At 37.4% G+C, this 26,636-nt stretch overlaps 1 long non-coding RNA gene across 2 annotated transcripts; it reads right to left on the bottom strand.

The window, feature by feature from the left end:
• Positions 1-2,561: 2,561 nt before the first annotated feature.
• On the bottom strand, positions 2,562-26,111 carry LOC106729476. 2 transcript variants are annotated; one of them, XR_001365891.2, is made up of 5 exons: positions 26,051-26,111; positions 11,094-11,196; positions 10,736-10,819; positions 5,729-5,843; positions 2,562-3,785 (listed from the first exon to the last, which is right to left on the bottom strand). It is a non-coding gene; the product is annotated as an uncharacterized LOC106729476 (long non-coding RNA). The 2 variants fall into 2 exon arrangements; XR_004321794.1 differs by lacking the exons at positions 2,562-3,785; positions 5,729-5,843 and having other exon boundaries at positions 10,620-10,819.
• Positions 26,112-26,636: the final 525 nt, after the last annotated feature.

Here is a 26,636-nt window from a genome sequence, read left to right as displayed (position 1 = left end):
GTGTGGAGAAAAAGGAATCCTCCTGCACTGTTGGTAGAAATGTAAATTGATGCAGCCGCTATGGAAAACAATATGGAGAGTTCCTTAAAAAACTAAAAATAGAGTTACCATATGATCCAACAATCCCACCACGGGACATATATCTGGAGAAAACTTAAATTTGTAAAGATATATACACCTCAATGTTCATAGCAACACTATTTACAATAGCCAAGACTTGGAAACAACCTAAATGTTCATCGACAGATTGGATAAAGAAGTTGTGGTGTATTTATGCGATGGAATACTACTCAGCCATAAAAATGAAACAATGTCACCTGCAGCAACATGGATAGACCTAGAGATTATCCTACTAAGTGAAATAAGTCAGACAGAGAAAGACAAATATCATATGATATCACTTATATGTAGGATCCAAAAAGTTACACAAATGAACTTATTTACAAAACAGAAACAGACTCACAGACAGAGATAATAAACTGATGGTTACCAGGGGGGAAAGTGGGAGGAGGGATAAATTAGGATTTGGGGATTAGCAGATACAAACTACTACATATAAAATAGGTAAACAACAAGGTCCTGCCATATAGCACAGGGAACTATACTCAGTATCTTGTAATAACCTACAATAAAAAAGAATATGAAAAAGAATACATATACATGTATATGTATGACTGAATCACTATGCTGTACACCAGAAACTAACACAACACTGTAAATCAACTATATTCCAGGTAAAAAAAATTACATACAGTCTTAATTCTTACAAGCACCCAGTGATGGAGGCATCGCCATCCCCTGTTCCGTGCAGAGTGGATTAGCTGATTATCCTTCTTCATACAACCAGGAACTGGCTAAGCCAGAATTTGCAACTGAGCAGGATGTTTCCAGAAACTGTGCCCTTAACCACTGGCATTTCATCTAAAATAATTTAAAATATCTTCAGAGATATTTAAAGCAAAGAAGTTATGATAAGATATTACAACAAGTATTTTTGAATAAAAAGTAATTATAAAAATGGTTTTAATTTCCTAACAATGAACTGACTCTCAGATTGAGATATAAACTATATAACGGTGTATTTCCATTTTAGTCAGGAGTCTTTTGGCTTACAGTAACAGAAATCTAACTCAACATATGAAATTTATTATTGCAAAGTACAACTGATGTGGCTGGTTCCAGATGTGACAGAATCCATGGTTTCAAAGCAGCCCTGGGACACGCTGGCCATCCATCTCTCACCGTCAGATTCCAGTGTTGATTTCATTCCCTGCAAGGCTCTCTCCATGTGGTGGCCACAATGTAAACAAGCCACAGCTAAGGATTTAAAAATTCTAAGTAATGAGTGACCCTGAGTAATGAGAGATAGAAAGGACTCTGATTGGCCCAACTATGGCTACAAATCCTCTTCTGAACCAATCGCTGTGGCCAGGCGTGTGGGACTCACAGAGCAAAGATGGAGTAGCCCCACAGGAGGAGGAGGAAGTGCTGACAGAGGGAGAGATGATGCTAACTGCAATACATAAAACAGATCAACAACAAGGTCCTACTGTAGAGCACAGGGGAACTACATTTAATATCTTGTAATAGCCTATAATGAAAAAGAATATGAAAACAAACATATATATCTGTATAACTGAATCACTATGTTGTATACCAGAAACTAACACAGCATTGTAATTAGACTATAATCCATTTTTTTTTAAAAGGGTGAAGTGAAGAGCAAACACAAATGGCAACAGACGTCCACTGCCACTGCTCACAAGAGGACCACTGTGATATAAAGATGCTTAAACAAAAATGACGCTTAACGTTTATAAAGAAAATAAAGTAAAATTGGAGTATTACGTCAGAAAAGAATCCAAACAAAAGCATGAGTGCAACAAACATCTGTACTGATGGAAGTTAAATGCATAATGAAAACCGAACATGTATGGGCCTCTATCAATTGAATAATATAGCAAAAACATAGAGATAGAAAACTGTTAGAAAAAAATAACAGATCTGAGAGAAATGCAATTAAGGTATAAAAACCCAAAATATAGTAATCACTCTATGACAGATCAGTAGAAATAGGAAGACAAGGAAGACTGTATAGCAGAACAAATGTGGAGGAACGTTGATATATATTTTGAATTTCCTAAATAGGAAACATAACTTTAATTTTCTGCAAAACCTTTTCAGAAATTGGCTATAAACTGAAACACAAATTTAAAAAGTCTCAAATTCCCAAAACAGGTATTATACTGTTCAGAATTAGACATGAACGACAAACACCTGCAGGTAAAAAAATCCAAACACTTGAAAATCTAAAAATCCTCCTGAATTAAAGGGCTGAATAACAAGATTCCTTTTAACTCTGTTTCTAGGATTTGATGAGTTGAAAAATAGTTAAAGGAGGATATTAAGTTAATAAGCGCATCATTTTAAAATTAAGTAAAAGCATTGTTCATTCATGTTTAAAATTAATGACCAGTTTAGTAGGTAAAAATGTTGAACACATATTTAGAACTTAATAAAATCTACTTTAACTTAGTTGTGTATTTTTTAAAGCCCCAGATTATTTTCTTCTGTATATCTTCCAATACACAAAATAACCTATTTCTTCATGTTTTACCCTTTCCAAAAAAAAAAACTGATGGTAATTAGAAAGTATCACACAGGATGAAAAAGGTGAATAAAGTCGATTAAAAGGATGCAGCCAAGATGCCTGTATTCTGGTTGAATTTGATATTAATGGTTAACTCATATGAAGATTATAGAAAAAATTACCTAAAGTTCTCGCCAACTTTAACACATTTATCTTTATTCTTAGATACTGACGCTATTTTTCTCTCAGACATCTCTAAATTTGTGAATACAATTAATTTCCCAAATGAACTTGACAAACGCGTCACTACTAGAGGGCAGTACAGTCTTGTTTTGCGCCCAGGAGGATTGCCAGGAAAATCCGTCCCTTGCAAAGCCCACGTGGGGTAACTGCATGATGCAACCTTCCGCTTTCTTTTCTTTTCCTTTTACCACAAGTAGTGAAGGCTGAGAAGTCTGTCTGATTCTAATACTTGCATTTTAAACAAACCCAACCACGTGATTCATCTTAGTCCAAAAACACTGATTAGCAAGCCAACCTTTGTCAGTAGGTTAGAAATCAGTTAAAGTGGTCTCTTCCTTGTAAGTCTCAGATATTAACTCTCTTCCACTAAAACTCTCTATGCAAATTGTCTTCGGACTTTTTAAAAAACGGTCATTCTAAATGTAATTACACCATTGTTTCATTTAAGATGTCATGACAAATATTTACTATAAAATCACGTATCTAGCAAACTTTGAAACATTTAATGATTCACTGGAAAGAAATAGCCAGAATAGAATTTTGGTGCCCTGAGAAATATATGTTAAGAATGATGGAGTTGCCTGGCAACACACCAAAAAGTAGATGAGAAACTTTGTATACTGTGTAGCTGTTTATTCTTCTTTTCTTTTCTTTCTTTCTTTCTTTTTTTTTTTTTTTTTTCAATGTTATTCCTGTCGTGTAGCGTATTAGATCAGCGTGGCTTGTGAACAGGATTTTAACAGTCAGGAGATGTGACTGTGTTTAAGATTCCTTTTTCCAGTCACTAGTTCATTGTCAGCGGCAGCTACAGAGCAGCTTCACGCGCATTCAGAGACCGCCAGGAAATTAGCGCTGCATGACTGAGTCAGCGCTGGGGCCCAGCGAGCCAGGCTCACCCACTTCCTTCAGCAACTGTTTATTCCTTGTTGGGATAACAATCTGAAGTATAATTCTGGTGTTAAAAAAAAAAAAAAAGTCACGTCATTATAGCTCCTGTGAACACATAGCCGCCCCTAAGAGGGTGACCCATACTGCAGACTTTACTAAGTTTAAATGTAACTTGCTGAGCTTTTCTTGGCTTCCTGTCGCCTTCCAAATCCTGGATGGCTGTTGATAGCCGAACTTAGTATCCTCTCACCTCCCGAACTGTATGAGGCAGCGAAGTACAATGTCAGTAAAACCGATTCTGGGAAACTGAACGTTTGAAACTCACAATGGCTAAAATTAAAGTGATCTTTAAAATGAAAGCAAGTGTTTTTGTTTCTATGGTTTTCAAAAAAGGAAAAAAAAAAAGGCCTGGGCATTAAGATTTTCCTGTCTGCAATAATTAGGCAGGAGGCTGCCTCCCAAAGTGAGTGGACACTCTTCCCACCGGCTGCACCGCGTGCCCGTCCTGTCCCCGGGATCCCTGTAGCCCACCACCCAAGTCAGGTTTCATTTCTGTTCTTTCCATCACAAGGCAATATAAAATATTCCTAGACCCAGTCTTCTAGGTTGGGCACTGTTTCCTAATTAAAGTCTAAGCTGTGTATCTAAATAATGCTTTTGTATATTCTTTTCACCGTTACCACACACTACACATGCATAAGCAAGACTGCAGAGAGCCTCTTCGTTGTTTTTTTTTTTTTTTTTTTGGTACATTTCCAAACCATATATCAAAATATAATATATAATCTCAAAATATTGCACACCTCCACATGCACACACCATTCTCACACAGCTTCGAGTTTAGGCAAATTATCCTTAACTGAATGCAAAGGTATAACCTATTCAGAATTTAAGATCTAAGAGTTCTCTGGGGGAACTTCTAGGTATTTTAATAAAGGCAGGATTCCTGTTTTATGTTCCTCAGTGTATATTATATATACGTGCCTCTTTTTAGGATTTCAACAAAATTGCTAGCTATCATCTTTTAGACCCAGGAAACTGATATGAAACTGTAAACTAGAACATGGAAAAGAAACTCAATTCAACAGAAATGTATTAAGCACTTACTCTATAGCTTGAACTTTGCCATGGTGAATACACAAGTACATGACACAGCTCTTACACTGATCTTTGTGCTTTTTAACAAGATGAAAGATACCAATTTACACATCTGTCATGAGTTTTTGGTTGAAAAATGTAAGAACATGTCAAGTAAAGTTAGCTTGTAAAACTTTGCAAAGCAGGAAGAATAGAACAGAACTTCTGCATAACAATATTTTTTAAATTGATCAAATTCTGTTTTACGATGGAAGACAGGCTTCCTAACTTAGGAGAATCAGGAGATGTAATATGTTGACTCTGCCTAGTCACCAGTACCAGCAAAAAAATGGAAAATCTGGTTTACTCTGAACTGTCTGCTCTGACTTGAAAATGCGTAGTGTCAGGAATAAATGTTAATTAACACGTTAGCCCAAGGAGGACAGAAAAGTAGTGCTGTTGGGATCATTTGTTGAATCTGAACTTGATAAGTGACAAAGTATCAGGAATCTATTTTGTTGCAATCATAAGTTGTAGCAAACACCAAACTAAGAAATTGGGAGAGATGAATAAATATGCAACAATCAAAATCAGACGAGGAGACCAGGATACAACAAAGGAGTAAAATCAAAGCCAATGAGAATTTGTGTGACTTTCTAAAGAGCTAAGTCCTAATGTTTGGTTCCCGTTCTGAGAGTATCTTATTACCACTTCACTGAACCTCCAAGTGAAGTTAAATTTTGAAGAACTAAAGGGCATCACAATTCATTCAGGAAAAATATTAAATTTGTTTAAAAAAACACTAGGACTACCTAGCCACAAAAGAAAATAATTTAGAAAAATATTTTTTAAAAATAATTTAGTAGAGGAGGAATACTTCTGATATTCTTTAATGTCTAAGACATGCATACATAGGTAATGTACAAATACCATCAGGGATGACTTCCACAGGTGCACTAGGGTCCTGCACAAGGACCAGTCTGAGCAGGTGACTGAGACGAAGTCTGCCTCCAATCTGTTCTTAAAGTCATGGGGCTGTGTTGACCTGGAAGGAAAAGATACCTTTTTAATACATATTTTGTCCAGCTGTCTAAGGAGTCAGAGGAAGCACAAGCCTTTGTTCACTCACGAGCAACTTTCTCTATTCATTTGTGTTTGCTTGACCCTTCTTGCCCTTATGTAATAAAAAGATAGCACTTTGGATTAAGAAACATTTTTATACATACTGCAATCATTTACTATAAGAAGCGGAGGCATCGATATTCTGTAGCAATTATAAAAGAAGTATTTGTCTTTTCATGATTTGTTCCATTATTGTTTTCTTTTCACAGTGAAATTATTTTTAAAAATTGTAAAGAAAAATCTTTATTTAGTTAACTCAGCTTGAACACAATAATTTATACTCTAAAAGTATACTTTATACTTGTATCTTTCAGATAATAGAGAGCTGAATCTATTTCATAGCCTTTAATAGATATGAAAATAAATACTTTGATTTTTGCCTTATTTTAAAGTCAATGTTTTTACTTTGTCAAAAATAAAAGCTAGTCAAACTGTAAGAATGAGGATTTTCATATTAGCTATAAAGTTTTCTTTTCTGGGTGAGATCTACACAATTCTTGGAAAAAGGAAAGAAAAATATCAATTAATGCATGCAACTACATATCACCAGCCAGCTGATGCACTGAACACAAGACATTATGCTGAGAACTGTTCAAAACTTAAACCTTAAAGTAGCTCTAAGCCCATTAGGAGCTGACAATCTGTCACCATAAGTAAGCTCTACAAGGCAACTGTGTGACAAGACTTGCAAACAGATACTCACTTTCCAAAAACATAATCCCAATTATAAGATTTTAGAGCTCTGCCAAGAATGTAAAGATCCTAGGAATAAGAAGATGGAGATTTGATTGAGAAAAAGGGAAAAGAAATGGTACAGGTAGTCTGCAGCAGGTTGGGGTAGATGATTATGAGTTGGGATTCTTAAAGAGAGAAGAGAAAATAAAAGATGAAGAAATAGAGAACATTGATCTTCACCTACACCCAAAAGAAAAATTGTCCTCTTTCTCACCTGATTGTCATTTCTACTCAATTGTGTTCCGTCTCTAATCATTCCGCTCCACCCACACCTGTTAGAGGAAGGCTCCACAGATAAGACCAGTTCCACCCCGATCACTTACTAGGCTTTGACTGATGCTCTCACACAACCACTGCCAACACTTCGGGACTCACTCCTGTACCTCTTGTCTCTCTGGGAGCGGAAACTAATGATAGGATAATCTCTTGCTCGGTATTACTTCCTGACTCCTATCATGGTCATTCCAGACTTCAGATGCCTTTCCTCACAGGGTAGGATCAGAAAGTCCACAAAAGATGGTTCAGGAAGCAATGAGAACTCACAGTGACCAAACTCCCACGAGCTGAGATCTCTAGATTTCCTGTTTGTCAGAGCCTTCTGTCTTGGCTCAGAACCCTTCCCACCATTCCCATGGCCATTTGAGCCTGTTACAATATTGCACAACGCAGTCCCTGCTACATTACAACGTGCATGTTCTGCAGCTTCCTTTAAAACAAGGAAAACATACATAAAGATGCAAGGAGAAAAGGAACACGATATTGAAGAGTTATGAAAAAAAGAGACACCTTGATCACCTAACTCCAGTAAAGAAAAGAGACAGTGTATCAGTGTCACTATGCTTACTCATAAAAGGAATAATCAACTAAGTGGACAACTGGCATTTGAAGTATGTGGAAAGTGTGGAAGTGTCATTTGAATCTGGTCAAACAGAAATTAGTGGATTCAATTACAGAATTTACATCATCTGTAAGCTATGCTTTGGGTAGATCAGCTACGTAATGGGGTGTTTTGTGGACAGGTATTTGCTGTCTGATACGTGTAAAGATCTGCTGTTATTTCAAATTGGAGATTAGGCTTTATAGATCTGTAACAATTGTAGAGGCCAATAAAACAATATCAAAAAGTGAAGTGAGACTTGTAACAGATCTTCGAGTGTATAAGATTCTTAAAGCTTTTAGTCACCATCTCCATCTCAACAGACCATACTCAGGTAGTTTATCCACGTTTTCTAGAATGAGACCCTAACAGTATCATAAGTTACCCCATACTTTCCCCCTCCTTTAGGTTTCCAAATGCTCAAAACCAAAACTTTTTTTCTTTCCCTAGCAGAGTCTTGAGATTCCATTTGGAAATTCCTGTGAGTTTTCATCCATCATCTGAATGGAGTGTGGAAATAATTCCTTGTTTTGTCTTTGCTAAGTGCACTAATGGACTTCTGATAGACTCATAACCCTTGAAGGTAATGGTGTGAAACTGCTCCAAAACGGGCTAGAAAAATAGAGATCCCATTTCAGCCCCGACCTCTTGATGGTTGCAAATCATATACTTTTTCTATTAGAGGGTGAAACAGCCCCTCAAAGAATATTCCTTAGTTTTCACTCAAAAGAAGATACATATTTTGAATTTCATATTTTAAAAAGCCTTTTCAGCCAAATAAATACTTTCTATGCAAAACTATTCAAATCTAACTATTAGGTGATAATAAATAAATTAGAGTTTTTATCCCAATCATAAAATTTCCAGATATTGTTTATAATAGCAACAGTTTACCTAACATACACATACAGACACATACACACACACAAATTTCACTAAGCATCATGTAATGTATTTTACTCACATTTCAGTGAGTAAATGAGCTGCACCGCGCCATCCCAAATACGCCAGCAAGGTTGGTGTCTTTATTGTATCTCTATTTTAGTTACTGTATGAAATTAGGAAGCTGGAGTATCTCACTCCAGGTAGAGTCAGAGTGTGTGTTCCATCTTGATGAAATCTTCTTTTGAATTTCATAATGACTTTGTATCACATTTCTTTGCCTTCATTGTAGTTTTATTTTACTTGAAGGAAATCCAGTCACTAGAATGGACTGATTCCTTATGGAATAATAAATTGCCGTTTTTTTAATTACAAAATTCTTCAGTTTATGAGTGTTGAATCATCTTTCCTTTATGAGAGGTTAGCTGAAGAGAATTTATATGGCAAACTCCACAGTGTCTTGTTTTCTGCATATCCAGAGAAAAGCTGATTTCTCTCTCACCCTAGCAATGGTAATTTAATGCTTTATTCTCAAATTACTGTATCCAATAACTGCTATATTTCTTCTTGTTTTCAAAAAGTTACATTTTGTTTTTAATTATTTGTTCGCTAAGGGTTATGCAGGGAGTTATAACATCTGTGATCAAACTGCTATTTCACTCTCTCATGAGGTATATTGAGGGAATATGTGGCATCTATCAAAAAAGTGCAGACTAGCAGAAGAACACAACAGATAGTATTTCTTTATGAGCCAAAATGATTCCAAGTGAGCAGGGATGTTACAGTACATCTCTGCTTTCACAGAGCCACTCTCACTTACCCTCGTAACACTACTCACAGATGTAGGAAACAAACTGAGAGTTACCAGCGAGGAAAGGGGGAAGACGGATAAATTAGGAGTTTGGGATTAGCAGATACACACTAGTGCCTATAAAGAAGATAAACAACAAGGACCTACTGTATAGCACAGGGAACTATATTCAATAACTTGTAATAACCTATAATGAAAAAGAATATGACTGAATATATATGACTGAATCAGTATGGTATACGCTGGAAACTAACACAGCATTGTAAATTCTATACTCCAATAAAAATAAATAAATAAATAAATAAATAAATAAATAAATAAATCTATAAAGGCATTGAAAAATGCCTGAAATAAATAATAATAAAAGGTGACTGGTTAAAAAAAAAAAAAAAGCCCTTTGGTGAAACAAAATCCTATGCTGTGACTTAAAAAAACACAGAAAGAAGAAAGAATGAATTAAAAATGGGAGAGGAAGAGAGGGAGGAGTGAATAAGTCTACAGAATAATGGGTGAAAGAAAAAAAGACTCTAAAGAATGAAATAATGCCATTGGCAGCAACATGGATGGGCCTAGAGATTATCATACTAAGTGAAGTAAATCAGGCAGAGAAGACAAATACCATATAATATAACTTGTATGTGGAATCCAGAAAAAAAGATACAAATGAACTAATTTCAAAACAGGAAGAGACTCACATAGAAAACTAATTTATGGTGATGAAGGTGGGGGGATAAATTAGGAGTTTGAGATTAGCAGCTATAAACTACCATATATAAAACAGGTAGACAACAAGGTCCTACTGTACAGCATAGGAAACTACGTTCAATAGTTTGTAATAACCTATAATGAAAAAATATATACAAAAGAATATATACATATTTATAAAATAATATATGTATATATATAAATATATAACTGAATCACTTTGCTCTACACTTAGAACCTGATATTGTAAATCAACTATGCTTCAATTAAAAAAAGATAAAGACTCTGGAAAGTATAAACTATTAGCAGGAGCATTCATATGACTTTCCTGATCCCACATCAGAATCCAAAAAAAAAAAAAAAGTGGAGAAAAAAGGAAAAAGTTCATGAGAGGTTTTGGGGGTGATGGAAGAGCTTTACATGAAACCTATGGTTTTCAGCTGTTAATTCTTGCTACGTCAAGAGAATACACAACTCAGATATTTGGAGCAGAAATAGGTGGAAAGTCAATTATGTAATAACAAGTGTTACTACGCATAATGGTTAAAAGGGCATGTTTTTGAGGGAGACAGATATGGGTTTGAAATATTGGCAACACTATCTCTTAAATTACTTAAGTCTCCTGAATGTAGTTTTCTTACTTAAAATGGAGACGATAATACTTACCTTGTTAATGATGTTGCAGATTGAATACATAGAAAATGCCAGGCAAATTATAGCACAGAGGAGTAAAAAAGCGCAGCTAACCTCCCTCACTGTCTTGCTCTCCGTGACACAGCAAACCCATCCTTTGCTCAGTGCTTACCTTCCTTGTTAGCATATCCTGTGATAAGACATCAGCTCACATTCACTCTGCCCTCTCATGCGACTTCGGCCACTATGCAGTCACCTGCACAGAATACACAAAAGTATGGAGTAGAGAACCTAGAGTAAGTCTGTCACTGGCCAGGTTCTCAGTCTCCTTAACCAACAGAAATTGATAAGAGGCCAGATGAGAAATTCAGTGAAGACTCTACTGGGACTCATGCTACAGCACGAGGGAGCAAATACAAGTAGCAGATTCCCTTGCTGGCTCCCTGTGCAGTGGGGGAGCTGGCCCCTTAATTGGGGTGAGGGCGGGTCCAGGAGTTGGGCTGGACGGCTGGCTTGGGTGGGCTGCCCACCTCCTTGGCGGTGCTGTGTGTAGGGATCCCGCGCAGCATCTGGCTTCTGACCCAGGGACCCTGCTTTTGTTCCTAACGCCTCAGAAGTGGCAGTTGGAGTAACCTATAATGAAAAATAATATAAAAATGAATCTATGTATGTATATGTATGACTGAAGCATTATGCTGTACGCAAGAAACTGACACAACATTGTAAACTGACTATACTTCAATAAAAAAATAAAATGCCATGAAATGAAAAAAAAAAAAGAAGTGGCTGTTGGGTTTTTGGTCTTTTTGTATCTTATTGCTCATAATTCACCCTAACTGTACATGCATGCAGTTATTTTCAGTCCTTTATAGTTTCCCTGTATTTTGTTGTTCGGATCCCAGTGCAGGCATTGCAGCCCAGGGTCCCAGGTTCTAGGTCCCCGTCTGTCTCAAGTCTAGCTGATGCACTGGAGTCATCTGTAGCTGTTAGGAATCCAGGGAGATCTCCTAACACGACTACGTGTAATACGCGAGGATGATACAAATAGGTGACCAGATGCAGTGTTGACAGTGATGCCAAGCAAGAGGCTTGAGACACTGCTGAGTGGATGACGTGGTGAAAAGTGGAGGCGTAGGAGCGGAAGTAAAGGCAGAACGGGGAGGAAGGTCAGAAATAGTCTGGGATCTTGGAAACAAAGTCGGCAATGAGTGTTTTATTATCATTGTTAAAACATGTAACAACACAGCAATTACAAAATCATATATAACACCACTCCCTCCAAAAATGGATATTGTTTCCTGTGGAGGATTATTAGAAAAGAACACGGTGGTGGACAAGGTAGTAAACCAACTCCACCACTGCTCCCGGGCCAGAAGCTGAAACATATGCATGAATGAACTATTTCTACTCCATAAACAAGGTCATCCATAGCTGTGTTACCACACACCAAGGCATAAAAGAAAAAAAACAAGAAAGGGCAGAGATGACAAATGAATACAAGAGAATGCATATTAAGTGATAATTTTAAAAGGGAAAGCAAGTCAAAACATCAGAATTCAGCTTTAACACTCAAGTGATCACTTGTGAGGCTGAGTGGCCCAGTATTTCTATAATATTTAAGATAAAGTTTAATTTTTATCTCAGTGACACAACCAAGCAACTCCTTCTGCTGCTTTAGCCTCTGCATAATTGTGAAGTAGACAAAAGAGTGTCCTCTCAGATTTTTATGCTTCACCTTTTTCTGAGCAATCAGTTCTCATTTTTACCTCCTACCAATGTTTGGTCTTGTGGTCAATAAATAAGTTCCTGAAAACCACCTAAAATGTCACCCCTTAAGCAGATTTGAGTTAAGGAAGAGAACTCAGAGTCTGTCTGAGGTCAAGTCCCTAGAAACTAAAAATAGACTTACCATATGATCCAGCAATCCCATGCCTGGGCATATATCTAGAGGGAACTCTAATTTGAAAAAAATACATGCACCCCAATGTTCATAACAGCATTATTTACAATAGCCAAGACATGGAAGCAACCTAAATGTTCATGGACAGATGACTAGATAAAGAATGTGTAGTATTTATACAATGGAATACTACTCAGCCAAAAAAAATGAAATAGTGCCACTTGCAGCAGCATGGATGGATCTGGAGATCATCATTCTAAGTGAAGTAAGCCAGAAAGAGAAAGACAAATATCATATAATATCACTTACATGTGGAATTAAAAAAAAAAGACATAAATGAACTTCTTTACAAAACAGAAACAGACTCACAGGCATTGAAAACAAACTTATGGTTACCAGGGGAGGAAGAGGGTGGGAAGGGATAAATTGGGAGTTTGGGATTTGCAGATACGAACTATTATATCTAAAACAGACAAATCCTACAACAAGGTCCTAATGTAGAGCACAGGGAACTATAGTCAATATCTTGTAGTAACCTATAGTGAAAAAGAATATGAAAAGGGATATATGTGTGTGTATGCCTGAAGCATGACGTTGTGCACCAGAAACTGACACAACATTGTAAACTGTACTTCAGTTAAAAAAATTTATTGAGACAGAGAAAAAGAAAAAAATCACTAAAAACAAGATGATTCATTACAGGTGAGAGCAGGTAATTCACTACATTAAAATCATCCTATGCTGAACTTATACAACATATTATGATAATATTTAGCTTATCAACAGTGTAGCATTATTTATTAAATTGCTTAAATTTGAAAAAAAAAAAAAAAAGACTAAGATTGAGATTCTTAGACCTAAGATTGTCAAGGGCATGTCCTCAGGAGAAGCCTTTGAGGCTGTGAATAGAGCTGCTCCAGGGAAGGGGAGAAGTGAGGGAAGGGTTGGTTTGAGGGGAAGTGACTCAGCCTGGTCCCATCAGGCTCTAGAGCACGCATTTCACTGCGGTCTGTCTCCCGGAGGCAAGGGCCCTTGCAGTCCAACATAGTCAGGCCTTCTCTGGCCCCCCAGGGAGTGAGGCAGCTCCGAAAGTCAAAGGATCAGCACTCCAGGAAGGTTGGAGAAAGCTGAGTCCTTGGCCACCCCTGCTGCTGTGGTGAAAAGGGATTCCCCAGGAATCTGGGGGAGGCACCTCTAGGGTCAGCTAGACCCCTTATCAAAATCACCTAAAAAATTATCCAAAAAGATTCTTACAAAAATCTCTAAGAAGTTACATTGAGATGAGTTTTGAGTGACTGGGGAAGTGGGGGCAGGCATGGGAGAGAGAGAAGTAGCATCATTCTGGTCTCCCTGAAGGCATTTTTCGAAGTTTGAGCCCTGATTCCTCAATAATATGACTTAACAGTGTTGGGTAAGCACGGAGCGGCCCGAACAAAGGGGAGGAGTCGAGCCTACAGACCCATCCGTTGGCGTATTTCTCAGTACAGATCTGCAAGTAGGTACTGATATTCTATCTTGTAATAATACAGATGTTATTCATAAATCCTCTAATGACCCTGAGAAGTAAGTGGAGAAGGATTAATGATCTTTTTATAAACAGGCAAACCAAGACCCGGAAAAATCTCACACTGATGCTGTTCACGCACGTCTTAAGTGGTGTTTCCAAAACCCGAACCCACTGTATCTAACCAGGTTTCAACTTCCCAAACTACGTTTAAAAAAGAAAAAAAAAAAGAAAGAATGAAAAGAAAATCTGTTGTCTAAACAGATCAAAGTTCATCATTCCAGATAACACTTCGTAATAACGCTGGTGAACTGAAGAGGAAAAGCACCTAGCATCAAAGGAAATAGGCTTCTGGACAATAACGCTAAGTCACAGGGGTCTGTATATTTTTCTAAATTGAAACAAATAAAACAAAAAACAAACAAAAAATTTAAGATCTATCTTTGTCACTTATTATCTCTACAACCACAGACCATACCTGCTGAACTTTAGTTTTTTCCACTGAAAAATTACAGGTCGAAATATTACCTTTGCTTCAAGATGGGTTGGGCTGTCTCTGCAAAAGATACACTATTTGAATACCGTCAAATACTGGAAGGTGTTTTATTATCATCAGCATCGTATGGAAAAGACCATATGGTCTCTTTTCAGGGAAAGTCATTTCCACGTGACCATTACACCAAGTCTTTACAGCTTCCATCATTCAGAAGGCTTTAAGATTCCAAAATAATAGGACTCCAGAACCTAGGTTTATGATCCAGACCTAGCTTTACTATCTGTCCATCCAAATGACTGCAAACTTTATTCTTTTTGCTCCTGGGGTTTAGTGTCATCTTAATGCCAGACACCCCCTGGGGCCCAGAGCTTGTGTGGGTCTTTCTGGATGAATCGTCCTCACTTCTTTTGGGGTGGTTGCACCATTTCCTACCTAAGTAGCATAGCTTGGGGATGCCATTTAACTCTATTTTTCTGACGAAAATCTTCATGTTCTGTTTCGATTTCCTGTGACTGCAATTAAAACTGCAAATAGAATTCATAGTCATAGTTTGGGGTCATAAATTACGAATACCTAGAAGAATTTCCTTCGAAGAGAAGAGAATAAATTCTGAGGTTTTAAAATGAATAAAACTACCATGATTACAATGCACACCTAGTATAAATCCCCTCCTGACAAGGACATACAGATTTCAAAACCTAGATTAGACAGTACGAGTGCCTGTTTAATCGCTCCATCAGAAGATTAAGTATGATTAATCTTGTAACTGAAAAATTGTACCTTTTGACTATCCACATCCAGTCTCCCCTGCCCCTCCTGTCCAACTCTGGGAACCACAAATCTGATCTCTTTTCTTAAGCATTTGTTTGTTTAAGTATAAATGACCTATAACATTGTGTGGGTTCCTATTTCATAACATAGCAATTCTATATTTTCAAATGTTACAAAATGACCACCATAATAAGTCCAGTTACCATCAGTCACCATACAGAGATATGACATTATTATTAACTATATTCCCCATGCTGGACAAATAGTCACATTCATAAGCTATTTGAATTTCAAACACAGTTATCTATTAAAAAGTAATCTAAAGCAACCATGTCTCAATTATTTTATCAAAGTAAAACATATGTTTTGGCTTAAATAAACTAACAAAAGCATAAACAAGAAAGACCTACTCTATAGCACAGGGAACAAAAAAAGTGACAAAGGCAGTCAGATACCTGAAAATAATACAGTTGGTAGTAAAAGAAAATATTTCTCTCTCTCTCTCTCTCTCTCTCTCTCACATACACACACACACACACACACACACACACACACACACAGAGCAATTGACACTTGAAGAATCCATAATTTCCCTTTTGTTTCCCTATTTGTCTGAATTGGACCCAGGAGTAGGTGGCTGTGTGATAATGCAAATGATCCAACATAGTCTAAGTGCCTGACATCTTAAATTTTACGGTTATGATTCAAACTGAAGTACAACATATAATTCAGCTAGAAAGAAAGAAAGGAAGGAAGGAAGGAAGGAAGGAAGGAAGGAAGGAAGGAAGGAAGGAAGGAAAGAAGAAGAGAGGAAGGAAGAAGACGGAAGGAAGAAAGAAGAAAGAAAAAGAAAAAAAAAAGAAAGAAAGAAAGAAAGAAGAAAGAAAGCAAGAAAGAAAGAGAAAAGAAAGCCTAAAGAAAAGAAAGAAAGAAGAAGACTCCCCCCCTGACTTTCCTTCCGTCCTCCCTCCCGCCCGCCCTCCAGCCCCCGCCTCCCCTCCCTCCCTCCCCCCTCCCCCCCCCTACCCCCGTTCCTTCCTGGTCCTCCCCTGCCTTCCTTCCCTTTCCCCCCCTCCTCTTCCTCCCTCGCCCTCCTCCCGACTCCTCCCGATACAGAACGAAGAAAGAAAAAAGAAATAAGAGAAAGAAAGAAATAGAACGAATCTCTCAATGAGTGCAAATAATCATTTTGCACAACACTTTAGTTGCCTGGATTCTGAATGGAGTAATGCCAAATATTGCAACAAAGAGACTAATTCCGTGGAAGATAATTGTTCTCCAGTGACTTTAAGATATTTAAAGGTTGAGGCTACATTTTCAAAGAACTGGCTCTTCTAAATCAAGCATTTCTTCAAAATAAACAAACTCACAGTTCTACAATGGGAAACTTTTTTTTTTCCAACTAACTCTCAGAATGTAGCCTTTTTCTACCCTCCTCATCCAACTTGAGAGGGAGGATTTCAGAACACAGTTACAATAGTTTGTTAAATCCTCAGGACAGCACAAAGGTATTCTGCTGATCTTAAAATCTCTTTTTCTGCTACCAGCCTTCCAGATCCCCATGCTCATCCTAGCCTGAGGGGCTACACGAGTCATGCAGCCTGAACCCGGTGCTTTGGTTTAGTTTGAAATCAGCAATCACAAAACCACAGGAATTCGATCTGGAACTGGGCTTATACCAGTGGAGCAGCCTATTTTGTTTTAAGTATCGTGTCCATCTACGAGACAGAAAAATAGCACATTAGGTCAAACAGACAATGCTCATCTCTGTCCAATTAGTTTCAGCACAGGCTCTTCTCTATGTACGGTCGCAGGCTTGGATAATTATTCGTTTTGTTTTACTAACACGCTATGATCACACTGCTGATCAAAGTCCAAACTGACTCTCAACAAGGACAATATACTGGAACTACTACTTAATGATGTAGCTGCTTCCATCATCAAGACGCATTTTAAACCTATAAAATACCTCACGGATGTTGCTAATTGGTCTGCACTTCTGAAAGGACTATCACCATGTATTTTCGTGATTTCTATAAATCAGTAGGAAAAAAAGCTTCAAATGAGGTAATGACAATCAAGTCCTTCAGTTGCCTGTATAAAATAACAGAGCATTCATTGATCTTAATTAAAAGCTAAATGAATACAGCCAAGGTGGAGTGCCAAGACAAGAAGAGATATGTTGCTTGCTCTCTGTGTCCAAGAAATTATTAACAGCATCCTCCCATCATAGTCTCCTTCAGTGAGTGTTCATCTACTGAAGAAAGGAAAAGTAGCAGATATTGTATACCCATGGAGGTATTCCTCCCTTTACTTAAATAAGAATAATGCCATTCACTCGAATGGTACATAAAAATTATTTTATCTCCCGGGTGCTCAGCATGGAGGTACTGCTCCACTCTGATCAAACTTCTTTTGGAGGAAATACACTGTCATGTCAATAACAAATCTACCTACACCTTATCTTCCTACTGGAGACCAATTCAAAACTCATACTCAGTAACTTTATCTCAGTTGCCTTCTGGGCAGTACATTCTACAACATACACATTTTGGAGATTTATGTTCCAGAAGTGTGGAATTTTTAGTTATTTAAGAACACAAAAACATAGATCACATATAAATATTTTGACCAGCGGGGAGGGGTATAGCTCAATGGTAGAGTGAGCACTTAGCATGCATAAATAAGGTCCTGGGTTCAATTCCCAGTATCTCTATTAAAAAATAAATAAATAAAAACTTAATTACCTCCTCCCTTCCCCCCAAAAAAGAATTTAAATATTTTGACAGATTGTGGCTTAGTTAACATTTGGTTCTTGAAACAACAAAGAAGCTGTCTCGTATTCTGTGGTTTTGGATCAGTCATTAAGGTTTAATGTAAATCACACAGTAGGCATGGGCAGGGGTTGATATTTTACAATTTTTCCTATTTTATTTATTGATTTCCTTCTATTCTATACTCTTCTTCAACTTCTCTGCACGGGCCACCATTAAATTTCATGTCTGCATGTGGTTTTTCAAAGTGTATATAATTGTTTTGTGGGTTTGTGTTTTTAACTCTCATAAAGGCCTGTGCACTGTACAGCTAATTCTCTTTCTCTGCTTCTTCACTAAGCACTGTTATTTTAAGATCTGCCTTTGTTTATCCAGTGGACTTCTAATAAGCTGCTTCTAAGTGCAGTATGATATGCATGCATCAAGCATGTTTTACTTATCCCTTGAAATGGAAACCCAGAGTGCTTCCAACTGCTCACTTGCTATAATAGCTTACTGCAGGGAACATATACATACATAACCCCCTATGGAGCTGTGTAAAAATGACTCCAGGGTTCATCTTCAGGAAGGTGATTGATGACTGAGCATTAGCACACTTTTCTCAAAAATGGTTGCACCAAACTACAGTCCCACCAGAGTATTCCCAAGTCCCACACAGCCACCCATGCTTTGCACTTTGGGTTGGGTTGAAAGAGGTATAGTGAAATAAGGTGGTTTTAGTTTGCATTTATATGAATACAATAACTTTAAAATCTCTTCTTATACTCGTGAAATTGAGGGATCACATTTCTGGCATCACAAAATCATTTGCTCATTTTCAGTTTTGGATGCTTTCCTCATTTTAGTAAAGACATCACTTGTATATTCCAGATAAACAACATAACATCGTGTTGTATATAACACTAATGTTGTGTTATGACAATATCTTCTCCCATTCTATGATCTGTGGTCTCTTTCATTTCACAAAAATCCCCAATTTTCACATAATCCCAATGGTCAAATTTTTCCCTTATAATGGGTGCTTTTGAAGATTGTTTAATATTTCCCCATACGTTGGTCACTAAGATATTGCACATACAGATCTTTTTTAGAATAAATTATTTTCTTAATTCTTTTTTTAAAAAATTTTATTTGTTTTCCCTTAATGGAGACATTGGGGATTGAACCCGGGACCTCATACACGCCAAGAACACACTACCACTGAGCTAAACCCCCAACCCCCAAGATCTTTAAGCTCTCTAGAATCCTTCTTTCTATAAACAAATTTGCCTATAGCATACAGTGACTGCAGTTGTCTCAAAAGAATGGGTAGGTATAAAGGTTGGGAATGCAACATTACGAAAGTATAAGAGTAAGTGATTATAACTGACAAGAAAATATATTCGTGAAGGGAAAAACAAGTTGGAGAGAGAATTATTTTTAACAATTTCACCTTCTAAAGTAAGTTTATTTTCAGATTTTTGCAGATGTATTCTATAGCAAACACAAGGATAAAGACACTTGGCAAAGAACTATATATGAATTCAAACAGATTTCAACCAGTACTGTGGTGACAATATTCTATAGAAAGCTGATTCTCCATTAGAGTGACATTGTTTATTTCTTGAGTGACTCAAATCCTATGCTTTCCCCCTCCACTGGGCTCCCCTCCCTCATTCCTTCTTTTAACTGAGATACACATTTAGTATGAATGAGAAATTAATAATACTATATACAATTCTTCTACGACAATTTGCTTTTTAAGCATTTCTCCTAATACTGAAATAAAATAAATTTTAAAGGAATGTTAAGTATATTGAACTGAGACAAACAGACTGCTAGATATTTCTCCAGCAGAGATGGGTTTATGTGGGACCGGCAGAGAATTGCAATTCTGCATCTATATAATGTGGTGAGCCACATGCAAGTCCCCAGCAAAAATAGAGATGAGAACCCTTTTATAGAGGGGAGAGGAAGTGGGGGTGGGGGCTCTAGCAACAAAGAGTCCATGGCTTCTCATTGGCTGAGTCCTTGCCGGGAAAGAACAGGAGTCTTTTTCCTTCCTGTGGGCCTTGGCTATCATCAATGGGTGTGAGAGCTCCCCCTTGCTGGTCTCCCCACTCTAATGTACGTTTCTGTTTATTCATTTTTCATGTCATTATTTAAGCCTTGAAATAATAGGTGAATATCAGTTGATCTTTGAAAAGTAATGGATTACATATTTCATCATATCAAACTTTCCACAGCAGTACTTAAAAATGGCTTCAATTGCTTCAGACTAAAAGGATGTGTTACCAGGCAGCTATTGCTATATACACAACCACGAGATCTCGATGGTCTACAAATGCCAGCATTTATTTCTCGTACGTCTGAGGATCTGTTTTAAACTGTGATTCCTCACCGCTGATTCATCACTCTTCTACTAAATATGTTCTCATTCAGGGGTCTGGGATGAAGAGGCAGCTAGCCTGGGGATGTTCTTCTCCTGGTAATGATGGGAAAACAAGATGCAACCCCTCCCCGTGCAGGCAAATTCCGGATTTTGCGTGCACTATGACTGCTATAATCCATTGGTCACAGCAAGTCACGTGGCCATACCCAGAGTCAAGGGGCATATTCAGCCCACCATAAGACCAAGGAACACATGGCCTAATCCACCATATAAGCAAGACAGGAAGTGCATTCCACCCAAGGGGGTCAATATCTTCTGCACAAAAATCCAAACTATTACAGGTAGTTTTTAATTGAAGTATAGCTGATGTACAATACTGCATAAGTTCCAGGTGCACAACAATGTGACTCATGATTTCTAAAGTTTACCTTCCATTTATAGTTTCTACAAAATACTGGCTATGTTCCCTTTGTTGTACAATACATGCTTGTAGCTACTTTATTCTATAACCATCACAGATATTTTTTTTGAAACAAGTACTCAGACACACCCTTCTTACATACATTATTAAGCACAGGAGAAAGGAGGCATATCTTTATCACTGGGAATCATATAAGTTTTGCAACATGATTCTTGGAGGCTTGGTAATTAATGCAGAAGGTTCCTGTTTTAATTTGTTCCAAATACCATAAGGAAATACCATAAACTGGGTGGCTTAAACAATAGAAACTCATTTTCTCAAGGTTCTGGAGGCTGGAAGTCTGAGATTATAACCCAGCAGAGTAGGGTTCTGATGGGAGCCCTCTCCCTAGCTTGGAGATGGCCACTTTCTCACTGTGTCCTCACATGAAGGAGAAAAAAACAAGCTCTGGTCTCTTCCTTTTCTTGTAAAGACATTAATCTCATCTTGACAGCTACAAGGTCATGACCTCATCTAAACCTAATTATCTCCTCAAGGCCCGACCTCCAAATGCCATCAAGTTGGAGATTTAGGGCTCCAATGTATGAATTGAGGTTGGGGAGCACAAAAACTTTCAGTCCATAACAACCGATGAGAAGATTCTGGAAACACCTAACAAAACTACACATGCATCTGTCCTTTGACTCGGCAATCCCACTCCTGAGCATTTATTAAGGAACATAAACATCTAACTGTGTTTTAAAAACCCATGACACAAGAGCATTTTCTGTGGCATTATTTGTAAGAGTGAAATATTAGAAACAATCTCAATGCTCACACATAAGTAGCTAGTGGAATAAACTGTGATGTGACATTCATGCAACCAGGTACTACGCAGATATTTGAAAAATGAATGAGGAAGAGTTCCATGAACTGGTGTAGACTGATACCCAGGACATACCATAAATTAAAAAAAAAAAAAGCCAAATTCTAAAGAGTTTATATAATACACTTTTGTGTGACAAAGAAGGAGACATGAGACCACATGTGAACATTTGCTTAAGTTTCAAGAAGCAATGCAGGAAGGATAAGCCAGAAACTAGTGTAATTGGTTCCTTGTAGGAAGTTTGTGAGAATGAGATGGAAAAGACTGGAAAGAGAGTTGAGACAGCTTTGAGCTTTTATCTCATTACATTGTGATTTTTTTAACAATACCAAAGTTTTATATATTAAAAAATAAAATAAAATCAACAAAAATGGGGAGGAAATCTTTAAAACTGAAGAGTCATAAAGCCAAATGAATCGAACTGCATACCAGCTGACAACATACACAGAAGTCATTTTGTACAGTCAGAATATGTGCATATAGAGCTGATTGAAGAATTCAGCAAGGTAGCAGGTTACAAGATTAACGTTCAAAAATGAGTTGCATTTCTTTACACTAATGATGAATCAACAGAAGAAGAAAGTAAAGAAACAATCCCCTTTAAAATAGCACCCAAAGTAATAAAATACCTAGGAATAAATCTAACCAAGGAGGTGAAAGAATTATACACAGAAAACTATAAACCACTGATGAAGGAAATTAAAGAAGGCTTTAAAAAATTGAAAGATATCCCATGCTCCTGGATTGGAAGAATCAATATTGTTAAAATGGTCACACTGCCCAAGGCAATCTACAGATTTAATACAATCCCTATCAAATTACCCAGGACATATTTCACAGAACTAGAACAAATCATAATAAAATTTATATGGAACCATCAAAGACCTAGAATTGCCAAAGCATTACTGAAGAAAAAGAAAGAGGCTGGAGGAATAACTCTCCCAGACTTCAGACAATACTGTAGAGCTACAGTCATCAAGACAGCATGGTATTGGTACAAAAACAGACATATAGACCAATGGAACAGAATAGAGAGCCCAGAAATGAACCCACAAACTTTTGGTCAACTAAACTTCGACAAAGGAGGCAAGAATATACAATGGAATAAAGACAGTCTCTTCAGCAAATGGTGTTGGGAAAACTTGACAGCAGCATGTAAAAACAATGAAGCTAGAACACTCCCTTACACCATACACAAAAATAAACTCAAAATAGATCAAAGACTTAAACATAAGACAAGATAAAATAAACCTCCTAGAAGAAAATATAGGCAAAACATTATCTGACATGCATCTCAAAAATGTTCTCCTAGGGCAGTCTACTCAAGCAATAGAAATAAAAGCAAGAATAAACAAATGGGACACAATGAAACTTACAAGCTTCTGCACAGCAAAGGAAACCACAAGTAAAACAAAACGACAACCTACAGAATGGAAGAAAATTTTTGCAAACGATGAAACTGACAAAGGCTTGATCTCTGGAATATATAAGCAGCTCATATGACTAAATAAGAAAAAAACAAACAACCCAATCCAAAAATGGGCAGAAGACCTAAATAAGCAATTCTCTGAGGAAGAAACACAAGTGATCAATAGACACATGAAAAAATGGCCAGTATCACTAATTATCAGAGAAATGCAAATTAAAACTACAATGAGGTATCACCTCACATTAGTCAGAATGGCCATCATTCAAAAATCCACAAATGACAAATGCTGGAGAGGCTGTGGAGAAAAGGGAACCCTCCTACACTGCTGGTGGGGATGCAGTTTGGTGCAGCTATTGTGGAAAACAATACGGAGATTCCTCAAAAGACTAGAAATAGACTTACCATATGACCCAGGAATCCCACTCCTGGGCATATATCCAGAAGGAACCCTACTCCAAAATGACACCTGCACCCCAATGTTCATAGCAGCACTATTCACAATAGCCAAGACATGGAAACAGCCTAAATGTCCATCAACAGATGATTGGATAAAGAAGAGGTGGTATATTTATACAATGGAATACTATTCAGCCATAAAAACTGACAACATAATGCCATTTGCAGCAACATGGATGCTCCTGGAGAATGTCATTCTAAGTGAAGTAAGCCAGAAAGAGAAAGAAAAATACCACATGAGATCGCTCATATGTGGAATCTAAAAACAAAGCAAAACAAAACAAACAAAACATAAATGCAAAACAGAAACAGACTCATAGACATTGAATACAAAGTTGTGGTTGCCAAGGGGGCAGGGGGTGGGAAGGGATAGATGGGGATTTCAAAATGTAGAATAGATAAACAAGATTATACTGTATAGCAAGATCTTATGGTAGCTCACAGAGAAAAAAATGTGATAATGAATATATATATGTTCATGTATAACTGAAAGATTGGGCTCTACCCTGGAATTTGACACAACATTGTAAAATTATTATAAATCAATTAAAAAAAGTTAAAAAAAAGAATATGTGCATGTAATTTTGGATACAGTCCTCTTACCACACACCCTCAAGAAAACTATTCAAAGATAAAATGAACAGCAGAAATATTTGAGCCATATTTGGTAAGTAGGTGGCGTGTTTGGACTCTAAACCATTTCTTTTGTCATGAAAGTAGAGTAAATAAATAAAGACGTTGATATAGTTCAGAACCAAGGTTCTCAATGTGAGGGAAGAGAGGTGCAAATACAGACGCAGGAAGGACAGAAAGAAGATACAGTGAATGGCCTTGGACTTGAAGGTACCAACATGAACAGGTGAATTCCCCAGCTCTGATCCTGGCAGGGCCTTGAGGCAATGCTAACTCAAGAGCTATGCATATTTCCAGTGCCCAATGACATTCATCAGAAAATGCGGTTGGGAAAGGACTACTGGAGAAATGGCAGATTCCAGGACTGAACTGTGAAAAGCGCGAGGTAAGGTAAGCCTGGAATATCTATGCTGACAGGGAGGAAGTGCCACACACTGAATGTGTGTGTATGTTAACTGAGTCATCAGTGATACTCAAAAATACAGTGGAGGTGGGTACGAGGGGAGCTGTCCTTTACAGAAGAATGATGAACAGTAATTGTAGAAGGGAAGACAGATTAAAAATTACCTTTAGAAACCACTAAAATAATACATGCTGTAGAAAAGAATCATCCATTGATGCTAAAACCATGAGGTGAATGATTGGGAACAGGGTCTTCACCTAGTCTCAAAGACTTTTTATGAATATGTTACATACTGATTAAAAAAAGGAAAGGACACCTTAGCAATGGAGAAACCTGTTGGACACCTCAACCAAGCCTTCAGAACTAAAGGCTTCCATATGGAGCACACAGGCATGGTGGGTGTCTTGCTATGATATACTGAGGACATGTCACCTATTTAATGTTATTTCCAAAACAGTATTTAATCCGATTGTCACAATAAGGTCCTAATCAGACAAATTCAAATTGAGGGACATTCTAAAAAACAAGTGGCCTGAAATGTTTTGTTATTTTTGTTTTCAAATGGTAATATCCGGAAAGGCACAAAAAGAAGGGAGGGGCTCTTCCAGGTAAAAGGAAACTTTACAACCAAAGGCAATGCTCTAAATTTCATTGGATTCTGGATTTTTTTTAAACTTGTTTTTATTAAATTATAGTCAGTTTACAATGTTGTGTCCATTTCCAGAGTAGAGCACAACTTTTCAGTTATACGTGAACGTACATATATTCATTGTCACACTCTTTTTCGCTGTGAGCTGCCACAAGATCTTTTATGTGTTTCCCTGTGCTATGCAAGTATAGCACAGGATTCTGGATATTTTTTAAAGTGAAAAGAATATTATTAGAAAAAGTGAAAAATTTTCAAAATAGATCATATGTTAGATTACTGAGTCGGTGTTAAGTATTTCCTCTGGTTATCGTGATGGAGTTACATGACTACACTTCCTCTCACTAGCTTGTATTATACATTAACTATAACACACTGTTTATGAATTATAAACATCCTGGCAGTGTCTGAATGTGATCAGTCAACAGGCATTTATTCTGAGTCTATTATATAGCAAGTCAACAACTGTCCCAAGGGGATTCATAGGCGTGTGGCGATCCCTGTGCTTGACAGGTAAGAGATTAATCAGGGAAACAATAAACAATGGTATAGGTAATATACCCCCAAAATGTCAAATTCCATGGAACAGACGAGTGCTTCTTAAATTTGTTATGTACTATGAATCACCAAGGACCTTCTTAAAGGGCAGGCTGTGATTCAGTAGATCTGGTGGAGGGCCTGAGACTCTGCATTTCTAATAAACTCTGGCCCTTGGACCACCATTGAAGCAGTGGGTGTAGACTGTAATAGCTAAAGAAGAAAGCAATTAAGCATTAGAGTAATTAAGGAAGGCTTTGGGAGAAAATGAATCTTGATACCTTAACTCCTTTTCAAAAATGAAGGGGCAAAGGGAAAGTTATTCATGTAGTGCTGATTATGTATTCATTCCTTGTCTCATGTATCTTCTCAGCATCCAACATGTTAAAGACCCTATATGCAGTCGTGAAGGCAGTGTTTCAGTTCATTTGGCATCTCTCACAGTGTCTTCCATAGATGAGGAGCTCAGTGAATATACTCATTAAACTGAATTTATGGCTAGGAAATAACTGGAAAAAAGAATTGGAGAGAGAAATGATCATGACACAGTTGTCAGCTGGCAAAATAAATAATCCAACTCAAGAGAAACATAGCTGCTCCTGGGAGGACAGGGTGAAGAAAGGTGAGGAACACATTCAAGGGGCAACAAAAAGTGTACATTTGATACAGTTAAAATTTTCTGAATTGGGAAATAACATTCTAAAAGTAATGTTTGAGACCAGTTTGGCAACAGAAGATCTTGCCTGGACAGAGCTAAAATGAACGTGTGTTGGAAGCTGTTGCATAATCCAAAACCACCTTATCTCCCAGCACCCGTCTTCTCTGGGCTACAGTCATTTCCTTTACCATTTGTTTTCTTTTGTCTGT

The sequence above is a fragment of the Camelus ferus genome, chromosome 8 (assembly GCF_009834535.1).
Source record: "Camelus ferus isolate YT-003-E chromosome 8, BCGSAC_Cfer_1.0, whole genome shotgun sequence".
Lineage (NCBI taxonomy): Eukaryota > Metazoa > Chordata > Mammalia > Artiodactyla > Camelidae > Camelus > Camelus ferus.
This window is presented reverse-complemented; position numbering and strand designations above follow the sequence as displayed.